The 24,783-nt window shown below is 40.2% G+C and overlaps 1 protein-coding gene across 2 annotated transcripts in view; it reads left to right on the top strand.

The window, feature by feature from the left end:
- The window catches only part of LOC121897062 (zinc finger protein 469), a 198,433-nt gene that overhangs the window by 7,616 nt on the left and 166,034 nt on the right, over window positions 1-24,783 (top strand). The gene's annotated exons all lie outside the window — the stretch shown is intronic.

The raw sequence follows: 24,783 nt of genomic DNA, 5'->3' as shown, positions 1-24,783 counted from the left end.
GATATATTGACAGAAACATGACATGGGATTCCTGAGAATGTGTGCATGTGCACTGTACTGTGTGTGTGTGTGTGTGTGTGTGTGTGTGTGTGTGTGTGTGTGTGTGTGTGTGTGTGTGTGTGTGTGTTTTAGTGCGGGTTGCAGGTATTGTCTGTCTATATTACTCTCCTGCGTTTCCTACTATGAAAACATTGCATTTTTTGCAAAAGAGTGAGTAAGCCAGTAGACTCAAGATGAGCAGATGGTCATTGGAGCTGATATGAGACTGTTCTGATTGTTTCTTTTTGTAAGTGGAAAATATTCTACGGATTTCCATCGAGTAAACTATGAGTTCAGTCAGCATGAAATTAGCCTTGGTTCACCTTTCACTCCAGTCAGTCAAACAATAAAACGGGTCAAGCAATATACAGACTCTTGTCAACTTGGGGTCCTTTACAATGAAAACCAAAGATATAAACACTGGAGAGATATGATGTAAAAACAAAAATAAGGCAACGAAAAGCTCACACAGTTTCTTTACCACTAGGTAAAATAATTAGTTTAACATATAAAACATATTGTACAAATGATAGATATTCTGAGGAATGATCCCACTCTTTGCACTGTTTTCCAGGATCCCCCACTGATCTCATATAGATCTTTCTCAACAGTTAAAAACATGTGTGTGTGCAGATACCTTCCAGCCAAACATTGCAAAGCTTGGGTACGAAGGAGCAAGAGCACCTGCACATCAGGTAGTTGGTGTGGTTCAACAGAAAGAATGAATTGATATAAAAACAGAAGAACAGATGGTACACCTTAACCTGACATGCCCTGTGGCTGCTTTTATCTATGGTAAAAACATAACACACCAAATACTGTTGAGAGAGATTAGAGATTATTGAAAATGTCAAACTCTTGAAATGTCAACATTATTGAAAAAGTTGCAACCCTCCCAAATAAACAGCTAAATGTTTGTTAGAGATTTACATTATTTTATTTATTTATGTGGAAGATGGAAATGCTAAGGTGAGATGTTGAGGTACAATGTGAAAAGGTGGATTCAACAAATCTCATGTGCAGAGACAAACAAACAATGAATAGATCCTACTTACAAGTATTGTGTGTATCCAAAGCCTGATATACCATTGTTATCCAAAAACAATTAAAAACACAGAGAAGAGGAGTGGTGTGGGAAAACTTGAGAAGGTTGAATACCAGGTGGGCAGCAGCATTCTGGACTAGCGCCTGGATGAGCACCTGGGCCGCCTCCCTAGTGAGAAACGGACCTACAGGAACAGGCTACTGCTGTGATGTTTGGTGAGAACGACAGTTCATCATCCAGGGTTGCACCCAGGTGCCTTGCTGTCCGAGTTGGCACCAACACAATATTGTCAATTTTTTCCCAAAAGAACACAAGCTCAGTCTTGTCCAGGTTGAGCTTTAGGTGGTGCCTAGACATCCACTCTGAGATGTCTGCCAGGCAAGCAGTGATGCATGCCTCCAAAGGGGGGGGGGGGGGGGGGGGGGATAAGAATCGCTGGGTGTCGTGGTAAGAGTGTCTGACAGCACCAAGGGTCCTTGGTTAGAAGTTGATTTGCAAAATAAAGGGGATGTATTTCTATTACTGATATACAGTAGGTATCAGATTTGTCATGAAAGAGGCAACTGTAACAGATCTCTCTGGGACTTGACACTTTTACAACATGTATTACTTTGGTCCAGCTGCATTTTATCTAATATCTATCCAGTATCAAATCCGCTTGCCGGAAGCAAAGAATCCTTTATTCAGCCTATTTAGATTTAGCTTTCAATAATCGTAAGCAATAAAAAGTTATAAATCATTAAGAATTAAAACAAAAGGGGAAACTCAAGTTTGACCTTCCCAAAAAAAAAAAGGCTTGGCAGATAGATAAGATACTAAACAGCTCATGTAAACTGTCTAAATATTTTCTACATTGCTCTTCTCGTAATTAAAAAGAGAAGATACAGATGTGACACAGAGCTTAACAAATAAAGAGTATTTCACCAACATGTAACCCAATCAAAAATTGAATCAGCTATTCCAGCCCAATAATGTGCAGCTCAGTATGATTGTGTGTAATCTGAGCATTTAATTCAGCTGAACTAAACTCCTACCAAAGAGTCATCCTGAGGCGTATGCCAGACATGCTGTGAGTGGGTCTATTGGCCTGGGTCAGATATTGAGGTGTAACTCGGAGAAGAACACTTGTTAAATAGGCATCTTTTGAAATTACTCAAATGAAGCTCCTTACAAATGCTTTATATTTTATAGTTGATTAAAAAGTTGCATTAGAGGAGTGCTCACAGTTTCTTTGTGAACAGTAGTTTTGGTTAATATTTATAATGGAGGCACTCACATCTACAGTATGTATTATGATAAGATATCTGATCCAGGTCATTACCGACCAGGGCCTCCACTCTGAGACATGCAACCAGACTTCTGAAGTCACTGCTTTGTGCTGAGTGAATGTATTTTGATTAGACATAAGATCTTGCTCATTACTGATCCATCTCTGTATTAGTTCTATATATCATTTCATCTCTCTCTGCAGTGATTGCTTCCACATGTCAGGCCCCAGGCTCCACAGGCCCACACAAGGCTGTAGTATCTGTTTGCGTGTGTGGGGGGGGGGAATCAGGAGCCCCCTAATGGGCTTAGACAGTCATTGGGTCCCCCTGGACGCATCAGTGGAGGGGACACAGAAGCTTGCTGATGAAGAGGTGGGTGGGTAGTGGGATAATGTGAGGACTGTTTGGGGATCTGTGGGAGGATAGAGGGGCATGCAGGGCAGAATGAGGAAAGAAGGGGATTTGGGCAGACACATCCTCAGGCTGGCTTGGTACTGATGAAAGAATATTGGATCACAGGGATGTATAGAGCAGATGCTTCCACCACATATATATGTAAACATGTACTCCATACAGTGTATATGTTAGTGTTTAGCTTCTGGCAAATGTGGATTACCCAGTGATTAGGGTGTATTTGATGGAATGACGTTGTTTGAGTGAATTCAGTAAAGCCCTTCACGTAATAGTTCTTAAAGACAGGATATGTTTTGATATCCATAATTTGCACAGGGGGGATTTCGTTGTAAGTTCTACCCCAGGTGGAGTGTACATCTGCCCAAATGATCTGTGTCGGGAAAAGCACAGGAGAAATGGGGAAAACAGCTGTGGGCGTTCGTGAACACATGAAAACAGTCTCACCAACATTTTCCACTGAAAAGAGACTTGCAGTATGATCAGATGACAGACAAACTGTTTGGCAATTTATTCGGCTCGTCTTTCTGGCTAGCCGTCCTGTTGGTGGTGGGGAAGACAGATGCGACAGTGGTGAAGGAGACCCCAAACTTTAGAGATGAAGAGGCCTGTAAAGGAGATCAATTTGAATTGCCATACTTTGATTTGTGGCATCTTTTCTTTTTGGATAAGGGAGTGAATCAGTTTTTCAGTTTTTTTTTCATGTATGCATAATTCTAAAATAATCTAGGCTAAGAGAGGTGCAAAGAAACATTGCATACCCGTGCCATAATCCACAATCAGTGCTTTTCTTTGTTATAATCCTTTTTTCTCTCATAATTCAGAACATTTGTTGGCACAACTTTTTTGTTTGGCCTGTTACTATTTTGTTAGGTTACATAGTTAACCCTGGGAATATCACATATATTTTTGATTGCAATCCTGCAGAAATTGCTCAGAGAACTTTCCGCTCAGTGAACAGCTCCATTCTCAGATAACAGTGCTCAGCAATTACCCAGCCAGCCGAGACAAGCGTGTGAACACCGTCACCCAAACTGACTGAAGGAGGCTAAGATATTTGATTTCCTGGGTGTGAAAAAAAAGCCTGAAGGCTATATCTTTTTGCCTCCACAGTTCATGGTAACCTGAGAGTGATGTTCACAATGATTTGATAAGAACCAAGTGTTTGACAGGCTTTGGCAGTGTTTTTTTTGGCTTGAGTGTCACTGTTCTGCACTGGTACAGTGCTAGAGAGCAGCAGAGCATCCTCTCGTATGCAGCTAGTTTTTGTGCTGAACCTAATCTCTTCTGTCGTGTTGCAGATATACGTCCCAGTGTTTGGTCAGGGAAAGTTACACTGTGCAGCACATGGACCCTGAAAAAGGAGGCTTGTGGGCCTTTTGAAAATAACAGCTTTCCAATACTACACACTGAGCACAGCCAGTCCACCTAGATTTAAAACATGTGCATGAAACAAGATAATGCCTTTTCAGAACACATGCTGCGTTTGTATTGTGGCATGTGCAGTTGTCTTGTCATTATAAATTTAGATTCAATCAGTGTGGCTCGAGGGTCTGACTGGAAAGTCGTTTTGTGGATGACTTTCCGTTTGCCTCTATGAATATTTACATGGCAAGACCACAATGGTTATAAACAAGCAGCGTTTGTTTCAATGCACAAACATGCTGCAGACAATCCGATAAGGATCATACATGACTGTGCATCTACAAACATGTAACATTCACCTGTGACACTTTCCATCCAGCACACACAGACTCTTAAACGATCATTGAAACTCATTTTCAATCACATAGTCCTCAGCAACAGGTCTGTAAGATGAATAAACTGCTGAAAAGCTGCAAAAGTCATCTTTGTTTTTGCCTGTTTTGTTGTGTTCTCACCGCCACCTGTTAGTCATCTATTTCATGTGTGTCACGTGTCTCTCAGGCTAATCAGTTCTGGCTTTTGGCTCTGAGAAGCACGTTTTACCCAAACCCTTGTTTACCCTAACCCAGCACTCATACGCTCCCACCCTCCTTTAGACCGAGATGCACGCTGTGGCTTTTCCTGTGTACATATTGCATAGCTTGTAAGTGTCTCAACTACTGTACTGCAATTGCCCACAATGTCTTCCACATGTGGTTGTTATATTCGACCACTGTAGCTCTGAGATGTCCTGGAGTACCCTCATGAACATGAGCATCATGTTGACTGGGTATGTCCTTGTTTCTTTTGCACAAATATTTCAATTTTTTAGTTAATCCGAAGTTAGTCCACGGAGGGGATCCCTCTCCTAGAAAACTAATCACAGCAAGTCAGAAAAGTGAAAGCAGATGATATTCTTTTGGAAGAAGTGACATATTTATGGTGCTTTCATTTGGTGGTAAAGTAAAGTGGTAAAGTGTTGTATAGACATTCCAGTGCTGGCCTTGACTTTTTAACCCTAAACTTAATTTGTTTTATGACCAAAACAGGACACAGCTCATACTCCTGCTTGTGCCAGTGTTGAATCCAGATTAATGAAGCCCCCCCCCCCTGAAACACGAGTACGCTAATTATTATTCCATAAGCCACATCGCTATGTCAGGTGATTGAGATTTGTCCTTGAAAATCCATTTTAAAAATGTTTTGAATTTTCTTTTCAGGTTTCAATTAATTTTTGTCATGTTTATGACTCTTTTGTCAAACTCAACAAGATATAAATCACAGATTGTCACTATCCAGCTGGGCTGAGTTCAGTTGGATTTAAGATGGGGTGCCTAGCTGTTCTGTAATATGAGTCATTGTCAGCATTTTCACAAATGTATCACTGTATTCTGGAGGCTAGGAGGAGAGCATACTTTTTTCATGTTTCTCAAATGAAAGCTGATTCAAAAGAGCTTGTAAGCACTCACAAGTATGTACATCCTTTCCTTGCATGTCTCCAAATCTCAGGACCACCAAATATTTTGCTGTTTTTAGTAAGCTGTAAAATTCTGGCGTCTGTTTTTATACTGTTCCGTACTGCTCTACTGGATATGTTTTTGTCCTGAAGTAAATCCATGAATAAATGAAAAACAGTGTTCAAACCTTTTTTTTAAGAACAGATGCCCCTCCTCCAATTGATAGTGTGGGCACAGATTCAGAGCAAACAGTAAGAGTCATCACTTTGAGCCACTGTGTTTTCATTGGCTCTTTGGCTCTTTGTGGAGCTCTTGAGTTTGATTGACACAGCGCGGTTACCATTTCTTTATGTAGTATTCCAAAACATTCTGATATTATTTTGATGTTGAACATGGAAATCATATTTAATTCATTAGCTGTTGCTGTGCATCTTGCAAGTCCACAAGTGTCTTTTTTTTTTTTTTTTTTTAGACTGAACAGTGATCCCAGTGTAATTTGCTTGGCATGCTTTTTGCTTACCGCTGCAATAGTTGGGGTGGGCTGTTCCATTGTCATATTCCTGATTCATTAGTATTGTTTTGCATCATTGCAGTGTTTATCTTGCAAGAGATATTAAGGTTTTTGTCTGACTATTGAAGTGTGTCCAAGAAGCTCTTGCACTGAAGCAATCCTACTCTTTCATGGTGAACTTTCTCATGGGGTGGGAAGGGACATTGGGAATATGAGAGTTGCTTTATTGGGATCTTCTTAGCTTTTATTTATTAGTAATTTCATGGGTGCCCTCCAGTTGTGTGTTTGTCTTTCATTCCAATGTATGTGTGTACCCTCTTCCCTCTGCCCAGCCGCACAACTCATCTTTATTTCATCAAACATTATTAACAGAGTGCTTCAATCAGCCAGCGGTGTGTAATTCTTTCACGCCTTAGCACATGTGGTGCCCTAGGCGAGCTTCACCCCAGGCGCCCCCCCCCCTTCACAGAAATGTGCCGATTGTTTGGAAAAGATTCATGAATAATCATATCAACATAAATACAAATACAGCCTCACAATGTGTAGATTATTTTGAAACAAATACACGACTAATAACTGAAAATTTTCACATGACATACTTTAAAACCAAAACATATCAATGCTGTGGGCAGGCGCCATGAAGAGTGCCAGTGCATATGATGGGGGTGCCGGGAGCATGTTAACTGCAGGTCGTTCTGGCGCATTGTGAAATTGGCTTGTTATATCCCTTTTGTTTTTTTCTTGGGTGCATTTTTGGCACCTCCCTCTGGGTGGCACCCTAGGCAGCCGCCTATGTTGCCCATAACCCCCCCCCTCCTCCCCACACACACACGCACGGTAACAAATGAACAAATGACTGTTTTGTCTACTCTTGTCTCTGATAGGAGAGTGATACCAAGCAGTAGAGAGCAGCTGCAGAAAGAGATACTGCTCATACAGAAACACAGACAGTAAATGCAGAACTATTTGGGCATGTATTAATAATATTGCTTTTGAATCGCATGTGTACCCAAATTTATAAATGTCAAATATTACACAACAGGGAAGTAATTATTATTATTTTTTTGGGTGTAATAGTTTAGGTGAATCTTTAGATATGTTTGTAAAAGAAAAGGAAATACTACTTACCACTTATAACAAATCTTTCTATTGAATATTAGAGATTTGAGTATTAAATGCCCACCCACTGTAAAAGTTTGCTGTTTCTCTGCAGCAAAAATCATGACAAAACATCCGTTACTCCACAGAAACTTTAGTCATTTGGCGTAATCCACTTCTCTGTTGTTGATACTGATGTTGAATTTGTTATAAAAAACATCCCTTTATCAATAAATCAGTAAATATGATACTTCTGGAGAAGCTTCAGACTGATGAGGAGGAGATAGATTTACACCAAAGTAAGGAGTGTTTGGAGCTTACTGAATATATGTATTAATGGTAGACACATGATTAATGCTCCATAAAAACAATGACTGATTGTCGGCCACTCACACTCAAGAAGATTATGAAAAGTGCAATTTCCTGTTATGAACTGTTGCTTATTGTGGTTTTGATCTACAGTACTGGGAGGTGGATAAAGCTCTTACAGTAAGTATGATAGCATTTTAATCTAGCTAGCTAACATTACACATTGGAATTCTGTTGACTGGATGCTGACTTGCTGAATACAGTATAAATTAACTTTAGATGTCCTCACAGCCTTTACTTCTCAAGCTAGTACAATCTGCTTTAGCCATAATGGCTTTTCATCTAAAAATGGCAAAACAATGTTCATTAAAGGTCCAGTGTGTAGGTTTTAATGGTCGATTTTAAAGGCCCTCTCTAGACCCAGTGTTCGGTTTGTCTGCTCTGGGCTACTGTAGAAACATGGTGGTGCAACATGGTGGCTTCTGTGGAAGAGGACCCGCTCCTGTATAGATATAAATGGCTCATTCTAAGGTAACAAAAACACAATGATTCTTATTTTAATGGGATTATACATTAATGAAAACATACTTATGAATATAATATTCCATTTCTGCTGAGTCTGTTCTGTTAGATGCCACTAAATCTTACACAGTGCACCTTTAAGGATGACCAAGAAGACTCCTAATATCAACCTAAGTGAAAAAGCTCCATAGCTAACAGTCTGTCAACAAATCTTCTCATCAGAAGTTTGGTTGACTCAGTGTCCAGCTAAAAAACCTGTAGCTTTAGAGAAGTGGTCAGCACATAAGAGTCTTCCACCGCAGAAGTAGGCACTTAATGTCCTTATTTCTCATTCTGTCATGGCCACAGCTTATTTACGAAACATTATGTTGACTAATACATGTAACAGAAAACACGCATATTTTCTGTTTTTGAAATTCCACCAGACTGAATCTGGATGTTGCAGATTACCACCAACTTCTAAACACAACATACATTTATGGATCAGAGGGTATTAGAATATTGTCAATGTTTGCAATTGTCAATGAATGCAAAAACTTTCCTAAATTATGTTTTAAAATGAAATACAATATTAATGTCTCAACAATAATATATGCAGGAAACATTTCAAATTTATTAGATGAAGGTTGGATAGTTTGAAATACACTTATATTTAAGTTTATTGATATTTTCTCAATATATTGGGAAGTATTTGTGTGTGGACAGGAGGATTCTGATCATCATGTGTATCATCAAACATATACTTGTCACCATTGAGACTTATTTCTCTCCATAGCAAAAGCAGTAGAATAAGGTCTAAAGAAAGAGGGAATTTATTGAGAGTGCTTAGAATGAGAGGAGAATATAAAATGCAGAGGGTAAACGCTGACATGAGCCCTCTTGGAAAGCTGATTTTTTTAGCCTGTAATGGGGAACATACTCTATACATACTCTTGTTCTTTCCAGACTTTTACCAAGGCCTTTGTCATTCATTGCCATTCTACTGGAATAGTAAAATTAAAGCAACATGGCAATATACCTATGAACCTTCCACTTGTTACTCTGCTCATAATTTTGGTTAGGGAATGCAAACTTACTCTATTCACTCTGTGCAAGTCATTAGCACATTCATGTTGCGCAGGGAGTTTAGAGAAGCTCTTGATAAATTTTTACCAGCAGGCAGCTTCACACACAACTCCACAACCCTCCTGAGTGCTCTACACAGGAGAGGCTGGTACGCTGTTATTCAACAGTGGTGGTCTGTGATGCCGGGTCCAGCCATTAGGGGGCAGTGGGATAGTAGTGATGATATGCTGAAATTGTTTTGATAAATAGAGATGATGATGATTGACTTATAGGTCGTAAGTATGCTGTTATATGTGTTTTAAAAACACTGAAGGCATGTTGATGGTGATAATGTATTGCTCTAATTGGCAAGTGTTTGGAAACAATCATTGATATGCCATCATGGATAAATTATCCCTATAACATCCCTTGTTGAACTTCACCTTTGACTCAGATTTTCTGATTAGCCCTCAAAGAGCTGATTGTATGCTAATTCATCTGAATCTCTAAATTGCTACCAGGTAGGATGTGCCCCTCTTGTCCTGTGCAAACCAGATAGCCTGCAGATTGCAGGTAAATACATAATTGATGATATTAACATGGAGGAAATCTGAAAAATGTGAGCACCAGGCTCTAGATCAGTCTTGGGATCTACTTCCTTCAGGCCTCAAGTTCTCTCTCACTCACTTTATTGAACACAAAAGTGCCTGGCCACATATAAAGCATCATAAGGAAATATTTTCCTTCCTGCTTCCCTTAAGATTTCCTTAGAAAACAAGGAGTTGCTCAAATTTAATTTGACTGTCTGTTATTCATTGCAGAAATGTCCTTAATGATAAAATAAGGGAAAAATTGAAACTAGTGTGTCACTAGTGTGTTATCTCAGGCCAGTTTTATTAATGATCAGATTGAAAATTTGTGTTTTTTGAGTCCCATCTGATTTTCACCAGCCATTTTAACACACTACTAGTGCCAACAACAATAATAGATTGAGTTGCATTTAAGATGAACCCAAACTGAAACTGTGTTATCTCAGTAACACAGTATTCCTGCTAAAATGTGAGAAATACTTTTTTTTGGTACCTTTTCCTTGGTATGTGCATAAGGAAGAAACAAAATAATAATGATACATCACATATACAGCAACTAGAAGCTCCCAATTGCAATTTTTAAGCAGGGTAAGTATTGCAACCTCTGTCCTGAGAGTCCAGAGAGGTTGATTGGTACACTGCTTCTGTGTGTTGAGGTTTTGTCAAAGCTGTGCACAGTGGTAATTGTGTTAATGACAGCACTGCCAGACAGGAGGTAGAGCTTTGAATGCTGCGGTGTGGTCTTTGAAAGGGCCACTGTATTTTACAGGCGAGTTTCACCTCTCCTTCTCAATGGATCATTACTCCAATGGAGTTCAGTGATTTATGAGCTGCGCTACAAATGCTGGGAGCAGTTCCTGTCTGGGGGCTGACATCCACTCACTGATTGCCACTATTTGTCTGTGTGCATGTGTGTGTGTGTGTGGGCATGACAAAATGGGAGAGGCACTGGTGTAAAGGTTTTGTTAAAGTGAATGTGAGCATGTCTTTTTCATTCTGTCTTAGGATGCGTTAGTGTTTTCCTGTCTGCATGTGTTAGACGTTTGTCCAGGTCTAGAGTTTCACTCCTGGTAACTGGATACAGTAATGTTTCACTCTACTGGGTGCTGATTGATTGTTTTTTAAACTGAGAAATGTGACCTCTAAAACCAAACGGCTTTGAGTGCGTCACTGAAATGCCACCGCACACATTTTTACTAGGCTACTAATGGGCTTGATTTTAGATCTAAAGTCTTAAAGAGAAAGGTAATCATAGGCTGAGCAAAGACCTGCTAAGAGGAGCACCTTGGTGTTTTGTTAGATTTGTCATGCTAATGCATTCAGCTTTGTGTCTTTTGTGTAGAGATTTGCTCCGTCCTGCTTATCTTGGGCGAGGTTGAACATGTTGTTTGGACAGGTCTGTGTTGTACTCCAGCCGTGATGAATCTGTGCCAGCATCAGCTCTCATCCACTGTGGAAACTATATTAGCCTGTGACTGATGCATATCTGTGCACATGCATGTGTGTGTGTTTATAGCCATACCGTCGGTTCATATAGTGTGGCAATATGAGTCACCACTGGATAAGTATGTTGATGTTTTTCTTGTAAACAGGTAGCGACAGTTATATGGAAACGCATTCCAGAGATTAATTTTGTATATGAAAGTGTGGATGAATGCACTGCATGCCCTTCTAGGTCAATTCAAGCAGTAATGTGTGTGCTCTCACAGGAAAGGAAATGGCATGTGTTCAGAGAGTTTGTATCAAAGTTATATTTGCTCGTGCCTGTTATGTCTTGTCTCTCTCTGGCTTGCTCTTTTCATACACGTGTGTACGTCTGTATGTGGACCACCCAAAGCCTTTGAGGTCATAACAATAACAGGTCCACTTCCTTCCAGTGATATGGCAGTGGTTCCAGTCGAGGGGCTGTAGACGGGATAGACTCTATCAGCCCACATCACAGGAATGGCAGCAACACTGTTTAGTGGACCTGTCACAACTGTGTAGTAAGTTATTCCCCCTCTTAGTGCCTTTATCTACTTTTGCAGACTCACAAATATACTGTCACAGCCCTATATTTAGTATGAGAAGTCTGGTGTTCTTGAAAAGCACCAACATGGCTCAGTGTGTTAATCCATCTTCCAACAGATGTGCAAGTTTGATGTTGCAATTAGTCTTTTTTTGAAGCCTCTCTTGCAAAATGTGGTGTTTTGAAAATCCTCTTTTACTATTTAAACAGTTTCTCTCTTTCTTTTTTTTTTTTTGCCTTTTAACTTCTGCATAAACAAATTCCTCTGGTTAGACAGCATTTTCATTTTTGCGATTCTTTATTTTGTGATTCTTTCTCCTCCTGGTGAGCGAAAATACACTGTGGTAATTAATATGATAATAAGTGTGGTGGCATAATTTTTTCCAGGCATCCCTGTGAGCCATGTTAAATTGAGGTCTGAGTGAGGTTTCAGCTGGAAACACTGAGCAGGGCCCTAGTACAGTATGTCTCTGTCAGTGCCTGGCCAGTCAAAGGGGGGAAATAATATTTGTTTTTTTGGAGAGAAGGACGCTTTGCCCACAGCAAGAATCATTCTTATTTGCCGAGATAACTCAGGGAAAATTTAGCTCCGTTCACCTTAGTGTAGTGTTTGCGTGGTATGGAGCAGCAAAGGAAAAACAACTCTTCAGAGGGGAGTAACATACTAACACACACTGTATGAGAACCACAGAAACTATACTGTAGTTTCAGCCTGATGATTTATTGCACTGCACAGTTTAGCCTCGGGATTCAAGTGCGCTAATGCGTCTGATCTAAAGGGAATTCCATCACCAAGCTCCATATGCTTTGAAGCATTGTTTTTAGATTACTCTTCAAATTGGTTTCTCAACACCCCAACCCTTGTAGGCGGTTTATGTGCGAGGGTCTGATTTATGGTGTAAAATGACAGTGGAGCACTCATCTGTGGTTAAACAGGGTGCAATGTACTACTCAGATGCCCATGGCTGCCAGTCCCCCAGTCTGTCTAGACGGGGTAAACACCAGGCTAGACCTGCCGACTGACAATCATGGATGATTGGGTTTGTGGGATATGAAAGGTTGGGTCAGTTAAAATGATTGACAGCTAGTGGCATTCTTTGTGTGTTTGTTTGGGGGTTGGGGTGTAGGATCTGAGGCAGTGGCTTCATCCCTTTATGGCTGATGTAAAGCGCCCTCAGTAAGGTGAATGCTCCACTGCTTGAGCTGTTATGAAATGATCAACACAAATACTGCTCATAAATGTCAGGTGGATGGAGATACAATGATATAAAAGGCATGTATCTCTGCTGTACTTCTGGGTTATGAGAAGAACCTTTCTAACAGCCAACAATAACATCCATAACACAGCTGATGAATCATACTGGTTTGAAGGCAGATAACAAAGGGCCCGGGACCTTCCCAGGAAAGAGTGTTGGCTTTGATTTGCCAGATCACATGTCTCCCTCGCTGTGCTTGGTGTGTTTACTGTGCAAATTTGTTGCAAAGTCGAGATGGTGATGGTAATTACTCTTGTTATTTATGTGTTTTGCTTTTGGAGTTGCTGTGAGCTCAGGCAGGGGGCCAGTTCCCCCGGGGCAGCATGGAAACCCCATCAGAGCTCTGGCACTGACTAACAGGTATCCATACTGCCATTATTACACTGATGCAGATACAAAGACATTCACATGTCAACAGAGATCAACAATCTTATGATTTACTAATGATGTCTACTTTGCATTGTTTTGTAGATACTCTCACACTCACATTTTTATTTGGGCTGAGTTGCTAATGATTATCATTGGAATGATCTTTAATCTAAATGCCTGGCCACACAGGATATTTAGATGTATTTTATTTTAGTTCTTGCTTTTAGTTTATTCTCTTATTTTTACTATCTCGTGAAACCTCAATGACTGTCCTGCATTTGTGTCTATTTGTCTGTAGCTTTGCATACAGACATATGATATGAATTGAAATTAAATGGCTGTACATTGATATCAGCTGTGTAAGAGCTATGAATAAGCCTGCTTGTGTGATGAATGATGCATTTGCATATCTGCCTTAAAAGAGAGGGTTTTAATTGCCAATGACTGGAATCTATCTGCATTTGATTAAAGCAAGATGCTGATGTTAGAGTAAAGACTATTCAGTATCTGTTTGCTCCATTTATGCACACTCAAACTGCTCCCTAAATTCATTGTTAAATTAAAGCAGCTTGACTGCGCAACAGCTCATTTTTGCTTATGTTTTCCTCGGTTGGCTGCACTGCTCTCATTTGGGTGTGCGTGTGCAATATTCGCTGTTTGATATGAGTTGCAATAACATTTGACTGGGTTGACGGAAAAAGAAAATTCTCATCTGTTTTAAAGAAGAATAAGCAAATAAAATACATCCTGGCAGAAGGAGAATGTGCCAAGACAATGCTTTGGTTAATCGGCATCACCGTGCCAGGACTGTGCCATAGTGAGTCACTGTGTAAGTGATCGCTCTTAGATCAGTATCAGAGTTTAACCACATTGCCGAAGGCATCCAAAACTCTTTTGCACCTACAATACTTACAGCCTTAGGATGTAAAACTGCGTATGTCTTTCTACAGTAATGCGTCTAAGGAACTAAATCTTTCCCGGTCTGTCTGGACAGACCTATCAGAGTTCAGGATCAGTTTCATATCCTTTCCTGTCTTTTGCCTCCTTTTCCCTGGTGGAGCTTTGTATGCCAACCTCATTCTCAGTTAGACTGATGGAAGAGGAAGTGAGAGGTGAATGAGGAAAACAGTGCATGTATATTTGAAAGAGACAGTAGGGGAACTTCTTGGGGCTATACTTGGAGTAGTAGTCTTAAATTAGCACGTTGCGGTGACAGAGATATTAGTGTGATATTTTCTTCAGCGGAGGGTTAGCAGGTTCATTGCACATTGCTGCTTTGCCTACAGTAGGGCCTGTAGGCCTCGGAGTTGGCAGCTTCTTCGTGTTGCTTGGCATAACAGTCAGACCGCAGGTTTATCTCATGTTGTTAATGAAGATTAACCTGACAGTTGTATTCACAAGAACAGAAAGGGCAAAAGTTGAAATTGGAGGATTCACATACCTTCATTTTCACATCTATGCTAAACCAGCTGTGCTCTTTTCTTTGCCAGTTTATATTTATTTAACTTCAAAAGGGGTTTAGTTCAAATCCTCTTTTTTTCCCTTTTTAATAATTCATTTTTTACATGTCCTGCATCATATTGAAAATTCCTTCTGTTCATTGGTGTACTGTACAGGACTGGGCAATATGTTTTTTGTCCACAAGGGGGTAGACATTCAGCACTCATTAAGGGCTTTTTTCGCTGTCAAAGCTTTGGATAAGTGTCAGCGAATGACCAGGGACACAATGAATCCTATCTGACTGTGTTTTGGCTGACTGTGGTTTTTTTTTTCTGTGTTTTGCTTTCGCTCCTGCATGAACACTGAAAGAAAACTCCTCTAAAGCCAGTTGCACAGGCATACCCCTCACTACCCCAAACTGCAGTTAGTGTAAGAGCTGCTCTTCAGCACAACACAGCATGACAGGGAGGACTTGAAACTGAAGAGCACCCAGTCATTACCTGTAAGGACCCCATTATTACCCCATCATCGTCAAGTTATCTTTTATCATTTCCTTTAACAGCTCCACCTCTAAACCCTAACAGACAGACAGGCAGTGCCTCTGATTATATATTCATAAAAAAATGGAAGTGACAAATGTCCTTAAGGTTTAAGGAGATTAGAAAATAAATGCCAGAGTCGATTATTAATATTTTGCAGTGAATTCAAATTCACTTACAGTATGTTGCATGACAGCAGGAAGGGAAGTTAGGATTAATTTGGAATTTCACATACTTACATATCCTGAGAAGACCAGCAGTTGTGACTCTCAAATCCTTTTTTTATTTCTTTATTTCATTAATTTTGTTCATGCACGCATGAACTTTTTCAGTCATCGTGACCTTCAACACATTTGGTTTCTCTAACAACCTTGAACTGCGTTCAGTTTCTGTTAGTTATGCCATTATATGTGTACAAGCCATGATTTGAAAATAATGCTATATAATGTGAAGTAAACATCTTTAGTAGATGAATGAGTTGTAACAGCAGGGGATGTTTTGTGTAATATTGTAGTAATATTTTTGGCTGAAAGTTTCCAGCATCTTGAGGCCTCTAATCAGTTTGTCCTTTCTAATGAGAGCCATGGAAAAACACACACACACACACACATATGCACACTTGCACACAAACACAGCAGAAAATTTTTAATGGACCCTACATATACACTGTTGCAAGTTTTCATATTATTACCCTGATAATGGACGAAAAAAAAAAAACTTTCCACTAAACCACATTATTTCACTGTGTTCACATTTGTTAACATTTTCCAAGAAACTATCAAAAATGTGGTTTAGGTGCCATGAATATATCTCATATTTATGTGTGTGTGTGTGTGTGTGTGCATGCGTTGTATGGGTGCAAGGGGACACCTGGGCTCTCTTATGTTTTCTGGATGTGTCTGTAGATTTATGAGGCCCTGCACTTTGTCCTCACTCAGCCTCATTCTCTCTCTCCTCCAACATATTCAGACACATTGCACCTCTTCTCTCCTCCTTTCTCCTGAACCGCTATTCCTCCATCAAGATCCCTCCACACCATCACAGTCAGATCTCTGCATAGTGTATAATCCCAAAACATTTTTGTCCTATTGTTTCTGGAACCACAGTTCTCCTATTGTCCCCCTACTATCAGTCCATTGTCACTCTTTCCAACTTTGACTCTCAAGGGAAATTTCTTGGCTTGTATTGGCAGTGCTGAAGCTTGTGTTGGCAGGAATGTACTGGCAGTACACTGGGCTATGAGTTCAAACTAGGGACGTTTCTCGCAGTATGTTAAGGTAGGCTGTTTAATCTCTTAAAATCAGTGGCTAAAGAGATAGACAGACAAAGCCTGGAGTCCGCCGCACCCAGTGAAGATGAATAAAAAATGTTTCTATTCTTCAATAAGGCCCTGCACCAACAGTCAAAAAATTATATATTTCCTACGCATTTATCACTCTATCTGTCATCCTATGTCACCCTCAAAAGGGGCCTCTGTTGTTTCACTGAGTCGACCCGCTTTGACCTTTCACTCGTGACATCATTTCATCAAATTTCAAATGATTCATACGAAGCATGTGCTCACTTAAAAAACACACCGCGGAATTTCTGCCACCAGGTCACTACATCTGCCGATTTCATACCCATGAAGCAAATGCCATTACAGTTGACGAAAGATACATAACAGTGTATCATACTTGTTTGAGTTTGCATTTTCACTGTAAAGACACGCTGGTATGTTTGTAATAAGCCTAATCCGTCTTCATTTGTGTTTGAACTTGCTGAACTCCATTTTCAAATTCAAGCTCCACTGATTCACACATTAGAAAGCCTGGATGATTGCCATTCCTAATTCACTCAGCTTTTCCATTCATGGTCCCCATTTTAAGCTGCTTTTTTTTTTTTTAGCATGATCTCAGTCAGGTATAAAAACAATCCTTTTTCACGTTAACATCTGGGCTTTTGATGGACCTCTTACTACCTGTCAGAAATGCAGAGAAGTGGAGTGTATATTTTCAGAGATGGGGGGTGTGGTGCACTCATCTGTCTATGACTATCTATTGTTTTCCTGTCAGCACTGAATCAACACAGTTGACTTAGTATGGGTGTTTATATACACAAGCATGTATATGTATTCTCTCTCACTGATGCATCTGGGGTTAGGCAGTCAGTCGCTCACATTTAAAGCTGCTCTGAAGGTCACCAGTGAACACTGAGCTGCTTGACCTTGACCGGGGCGTGTTAAACCACTCAGAGTTGTTGTTATATGAGAGAAAAAGGAAAGAGAAGATACAAGGGAGAGGGGCAGATTTTAAAGGAAGACAAAAAGAAAGGTACAGTGCATTGAAGAAAAAATATAAATCAATAATAGGGAGAGTAACCTGGTGGCTGAGGTCAAAATTAATCAAAGAGAATGACCTTTTGTGGTTATTGGCCGTCTAAGGACAAAATATCGGACATATCTGAGAGTGGATGGCAGAGGGTAGATCGCCTGCTATGTTTGTTTTGGAGTGTTAAAGGAACAATACTGTCTCTATTCTCCTCCTCTCCTAAAGAGGAATTTGGAGTCAGGTTGGTGGCTCAGGAAGATCCAATCATTCCATTGTTATCTGGGAGAACGATGGTGATGTAGTTGTCCTTGAAGACAGAAGGGGGACTGAGAGCACCTGGACAACAGTCCGTTCATTTCACAGTAGTCCAGTTGCTGCTCATGACTCGCAGATTAACAAAACTTCATTCGTCAGGGTTTGAAATTAACTTTTTTCCTCGGTGTCCTGTAACTGTCCTGAATTCTACTTTCAACTGTCCCAGACTTAAAAACCATTTTCCCTAATTGAAGTTCTTATTTTTTTATTCTACATACATACATATTCTATATAGTTGAATAATTTTGTTTCAATGACTTACATCACTTCATTGACTCACTCTGATCCACCATGGACGTTCTCAACACTTTTATTTCAAACACTATGCATGCATAGTTTAACATAACATTCAGTTCAATTTGCTTTGAGTTCATATGTACATCAATCTCATCATTATCTACTTACTGCCGCCCCCCCTAAAGGAGGTTTTCTTAACAAGATCAAATGCACAAAATGACTGCAGTGTTTTAAAATAAAATGCTCCGTTATCACATCAAATGTTGTCAGTGTTTTTGTGTTATTATTTTTGCAGTATCCACTGCGTGCTGGAAAAATGTCAAAAGGTGCATTTATAAACTTATTTATGAAATTATTTATGAATGATGATTTTTTATCACTCTTTATTTACTCTTGAGTCGTTATTTCCCCGTATCAATAATCTTTCCATTTTATTCTAAATTGTAAAGTCTGTTTCAGTATGAGCACTATAAAATTAATCATTGTTTATTCTTCCGACATTTAATAATGATGACTGAGATATCACCACGATGATGGTTTATTTAATCTTTAAGTTAGGTTATTGTGCTGATTTAAATGTGCAGTTGTGCATAATGGTAGCGTGTTAACAGTAATGACAGCTGTTTTCATGCTGTTGGAGAAAATCTGTAAAATAAATTGCACTTCTTCTTTGACATTCTCCTGTCTCCTATATCTCATGTCATTATTACACATAATAATAATAAATAGTATTAATAATAATAATAACTTGATACTAGCTTCAAGTGCTAGCTAAGCTGGCTAACTTACTGGAGTGTTGGATAGATGATGTGGATGAGACTGGGAGCCGTTGGAGGAAGATACTAACATGTCTTCATGGTTTTGGCTGTCACTGTGGCTTTCTTTGGGAGGCTCATCTGCTTTATGATTATTTTCCAGCCATTTCAACATTTTTGACCGTGGGCTTTTTGCTATATCAGGAGCTGACTGTATTTGCACCAACAGGTGATACACAATTATGTGGTGACCCATTAGATTCTGTGACCTACAGTGTTGATTAGGTTGGTTTAGGCATGAGGAGTGAGATGAATATCAAGGCAGCTCACAGAATGTGATGGGTCACCAAATACGGTGTGACACCTGCAATGATGGCGTCATGGTGGAGATTATGCGCCAGGCTACAAACTGTTGAATTTTCACTGTTAATATGTCACTTTATTACGTTTTAACTTTTTCAGGCAAGAGAGTAGCCATTTAGAGTCACATATGTGGTCAGTTTTTCCAAATAACACCTATTTCAAAATTTGCTCTACTGTTCCAGAATTGTCCCAGACACTGTATTGTTGTGTCCTGGGTGTTATTTTTACTATCCCCAGGACAACGGGACATCCCTAAGTTCAAGCACTGCAGTGAATTACGAATGAGGTGGCAAGTTCATACCATAATGGGGAGGGTGGGTGAGTGAGTTTAATATTTTTGTCATTTTTCAGATGTTGGAATTACTGGAGTAAAATTTGGAGGAGATTTTTGCCAGTTTGGAAATAGATCAGTAGGGAAGGGGGATGAAATATTTAAACCGGGACATGGAGATGTGAGAAGGACTCCTGTGGACTGAAGGACTGTGTTTGCTCATGTAACTGTTGAGCATTAAGAGTGGATATCAATTTACCCGTCATCCATATAAAGACCTGGGCAGCTACTCAGGTCTCTGCTGCAATCCAGTCCAGTGAATTTGGGGTAAATGCCTCAGCACACGGATTTTAAGTAATGAAGGGACTCATGGAAAGTGCCATTATAGCTCAGAACTGCATGTGTCCCTTCTCCAGCTGGCTTAAATGCTGACGCATATAAATGTCCATGTATGCAATTAAATTGTGAAATGCCGTTTCAGTTTAAGTTATTGGTTTGTTCATTCCTCTAGTCTTGGGCACGACGCGTGCTAGGGCTGTCTGTCACTTTAACTTTATGACTGGTGAGGGAGGCGGCTGGTGAAGACAGGGCGTTATGTAGGAATAGAGGAAAGGAGTGACGAGGGAGACCAGCAATGCTCAAGCTGGTGGCCTTATTCTGTCATAGGGTTTGGCTGGACAGTGAACTGCAGTCTGACATCATCTCTTGAGGAAAATTAAGTGACAACATCAACAACAAAGTGTCTTTTGTTATGATGGGACCCTACAGATTTATAGACCATCTGTTGCCCCCATCGAGCCTGCAATCTATCAACTCATGCCAGTTCTTAGCTCTCGGTTAATCTTAAAACAATGACAGTCATTTAATAGTGCTCTTTTGACATGGTCTGACTTTGCAGATACTGCTGCCACATCTAAGTTAAAGAGGTCAAATAAAATTATGGTTGTGATCAAAAAGTTGAGCTAATAATCTCTATAAACCCCATTTTGTCACAAATTTATAACATGCTCATTAAATATGAGTCAAACAGTTGTGTGGCACATGCACTTACAATGCACATGCATATCAAACACACACACGCAAATAAAACCAGTGTCTTCACCATGTGAATACAATTGACAACTCATTTGTTTGCTTCCAATCCTAGCATATGATACAGATCCAAACTGAGACTGCATTCATTCTCAACTCTGTGCTGAATGTGTTCACAGGCCAGGTTAAACCCAGAGGCATAACTTTTGTCTTTAGAAATCAAACATTTGTATATATTGGTGGTGTCATAAAAATTTCCAGCCGTAAGTAAAAGTGGAAGAAGGAACTAAACCACACAGCAGTCAAGGACTCTGCTGACAAGCCTCAGTATATGTTTGGAGGCAGTTCTGTGCACTAACCTGGCTCAGGCCAGTGTAATTTGGATTACTGTCAGCATGGTCTTTGTTGTTGTGGTTGGTGAAAATCAGACTCCTCAGCAACATCAAGTGGGGAGAAATCATATTAAGCAGAGAGTTGTCCTTAGTGCCCATTCATTGAGGAAACAGTGGAGTGCAATCAGTGATATTTAATAGAGTACACATGCATGTGCATATTTGTAGGTGTTTACCTTGCACATGTCTCCCTACTGACAGTAGAAACAATCTCATGTTTCAAGGCCAAGATAGTTTAATTCAAAATATAATGTGTGTGTGGCCTTGGCTAATTCACTTTCTCTCTATGTCTATGCACTTGCACAGCTCCTGTTCTATAGGAGTAAGTGTATATTCATGAATGTGTGTTATCTCTGGTATCAATAGTTGGTAACACTGACATCAGCTACAATAACAGCCTGTGGCAAAATAATACGTTTGGTGGAAAATGAGGACTTGTAGTATCAAAGTCAGGGTGTGTGTTTGATTTGGACGTTTTTCAATTCCATATCTGTCACACATGAGGCATTTGTATCTGTTGCAGAACTGCTGTATCCATTACAGCTTTCAGCTTGTAATCACAAGTAATCTTTTGACACAGAGCTGGGTTTATGCGCTGACTTTGATTACAGAGGTCAGTCAAGAGAAGAGAGTATAGTATGCACCTTTTTCAGTTGGACTGTAACCTCTGTCAGTCATTGTGCATGCGTTTAAATAGTTGTAATGGCTTGTAGATGTACCATATATGTTGCATACTGTGCTGTGCTTCATTCAAATGTGTCTGAAGTTTTGGCTTGTGTGTATGTGAGAGAGTCATGATGGGCATTTGGTGACATATCTAAACAGACCTGACATCAAGGCCTCAGCAGTCATCAGAGGTGCATCTCTCAGACAAGCTGAAGTGTCAACCTTTGAAGATTATGACATGCAATGCAATAACATGGCTCTTTTTCTGTGTTGTTATTACAGTTTTGTTTGGAGTATTGGGGCTCTGCACATGGAAGCTATTACCCTGAGGGCTTAGTAGTGCTTTTCCATAGAGAGAAAGGGGGCTGGAGACCATCTATGCATTATGCCTACGGGCTTATTTTTTCCCTGAAGCCCCCTGTCTTCTCTGTGGAGATGAGGAAGGCCTGGTTTCCTTTTGAGGCTAACCATAAAGAGTGTGAAACCTGGCCCACAAGAAGTCATGCATAGTCTTAAAAGAGAATTAGGGTCTGTGAAAAGAGGTTGCAGGGTAGTTACGTGCATTTTTATGCATTCTTGGAGTTTAAAGTACCTAGGACCCGTGCCATGTTCTTTGCACGATTAAGACTGAGGTAGGCTGCCATTCCTCCACCAATGTAACTTCAACCCACAGATGAGCAAAGTCCAATTCTTTCTGTCACTTCCTTTGCACAGCATCTCATCATCATCTCATCGCTAGCTGGACTTCACACTTAAATTGATATCCAGTATTGGCATGATGGAACATCTCCCATCTCTTGCCTCCCAATTAAGAACCATCTGTGTTCTTCCTTGCCTATCCAAAGATGATCAGCCCAGCTTTGCCTGCTTGCTGCAATTGGTGGTCCAGACTCAGTGAGCCTGTAAAGGAGAGGAGAGTCATAGGAAGCCCATCTGGACTCCATCAGGACTAGGTAAACAGAGCCAGATCCTACATGGAGCTGTTGAGCCAGACCTTGGCTCCCACCCACTATCACAAAAGACTCAGGCAATGGCTCAAGATACAAAATGATACGCACATTGTCATTAACTCAAACCGTGTGCAAAAATGCAAATCTGCTCGAAGCTTGCTGCACAAACTCTTAGTATTCTGGCATTTTGGTTTAATCCACCAGTACAGCAGTGGAGAACAGAGTTGTAAATCCTCTCCAGGGCCAGGTCAAGTGTTTTTCTTTCATTTTTTTGTGATCCATTAAAATGGTTTTAATAATGTCTGATGCTTTACTGGCCTATATCTTTGTTAACTTCCTCCTGCACCTACTGTACCACTCACTAACAGGTGCTATCACCACTCTGCCTCAAATAGAAGTTTTTTTTTGGGTGAAGTATTTGTCAAAGAGAAAGAGGTAGACCTACAAAGTGAGACAGAGTGAAAAAGGTTCTTACTGCACATGAAATTAATTTTTGATAAATGTAGTAAATGATAAATGCAGAGTAGAGAATAAGGAAATTACTTTTTTTTAAACTCTTATTTATTCAGGGGATTTTCTCTGACAGCAATGCTCTCTTTTTCAGGAACGCCCTAATCAAATTCACACAGTTACACATTCATACCTGGAAGCTGCCCAGTACAATCACAGTCTGATCTGCTGGCTACTGAGCAGCTCCACTGGAGCAGTTAGGGTTAAGGGCCTTGCTCAAGGGTACCTCAGTGGTGGTAATGAGGGAGGGGGAAGCGCTGCTTTTTCCCCACCCATATTTATCTTGCTAGTCTGGGGATTGAACCAGCAACCTTCCACTCACAAGCTTACTTCTCTTAACATTTGGGCCTTTTTTTCACTTAAAGATGAAAAACGACAATATATCACAGATTATTTTTGCACCCACAAAACAACATGACATATCATACAGGAAAGGGCTTTGCATGCTCTTATTTGACCTTGTAACAACCAATGTGTGTTTTATTGGAATTTCTCTACTGTGTGACTCCACCTGGATCTCTGTGTAGCTTACAGTAAGCTTTGAAGTTATGTAAAAAGGACGCTGAAAACAGCAGATGAGGTAAAACAGCAAGTTTCCACTCGTGTTCGGATCATACCCCTCTCTCTACAAGACTGCAGTCACAAAAACAACAGCCCTGTTCCTTCACTGCTCCATCTCCCAGCAGCCAGTCAGCACTGTGTATTTCTTCCTGCTAGCATATATGCTAGCATATATCACTCATCCACCTTTACTTCATGTTCCAGCATCAACGTTAATGGTTGTGGACCTAACACGACCTTATTGTCACACACTACAAGATCGGATTGTTCCAATAGCACAGTGTGAACTCTATACTTCACTACTTTAGTGTGATATTGACTTGAGATATTATTCTATCTTTCAAATGGAGAGATTAACTGTTCTGGCCTTGTGCTCACTGCACATTTGATCTTTTGTTCTATGTGGTGATCAGCCTTGGAAAGAGGACTAGTGGCCATAAAGAAGCTAACTGCTCTGCGTCCTGTTTCTGGAGAGATTTATTGTAATAATCAGGTTGTAAGCGGTCATGGACAGGGCAGCTACATATGGAAATATGCAATAGTAATAATGATAATAGGCCTCGTTTATAAACACTGGCATTTGGCCTAGTCTCTCATTAAAATGAATAGGTCCGTGTTGCAGACATCATCAGTGCTCCACAGTTGGAGATGGAGGATGGTTTGGATTGTAGAGTAGGAGCTCTTATCTGGAGAACGCTGCTTTTTGGTAAGCTCTTCCACTGGGATCCCGCTTCCAGACGGTTTCATTGGAAACAGTTTGGGGTTAGTGGCTGATTCAAGCATAGCTGGCCTCTGCATGTTCCCCTGCTACATAGGGTTTCTGAACCTCAAGTCAGACTGCTTTAATCTTCGCAGTAATATGTAACTGGAAAGCATAACCACTGCAAACCACTGCAAAACTCAATTTATTTATGTCTTTGAATACTACTGGAGAGAAAGTCTTGATCTATTCCCCACTACCTTTCTTGGCAAGGAAATATCTCTCCCGTGTCTTCTATGATTCCTGTGTTTGAAACTATTGTAGCTGCTATTGGATTCAAACCATGTACGATTCTCCAAAACTCTAGATTCTGTTCAGTCAATTTCTTTTACATCGAGTGCCAATGTTTTTA

Source organism: Thunnus maccoyii, chromosome 5, assembly GCF_910596095.1.
Source record: "Thunnus maccoyii chromosome 5, fThuMac1.1, whole genome shotgun sequence".
Taxonomy (NCBI): domain Eukaryota; kingdom Metazoa; phylum Chordata; class Actinopteri; order Scombriformes; family Scombridae; genus Thunnus; species Thunnus maccoyii.
This window is presented reverse-complemented; position numbering and strand designations above follow the sequence as displayed.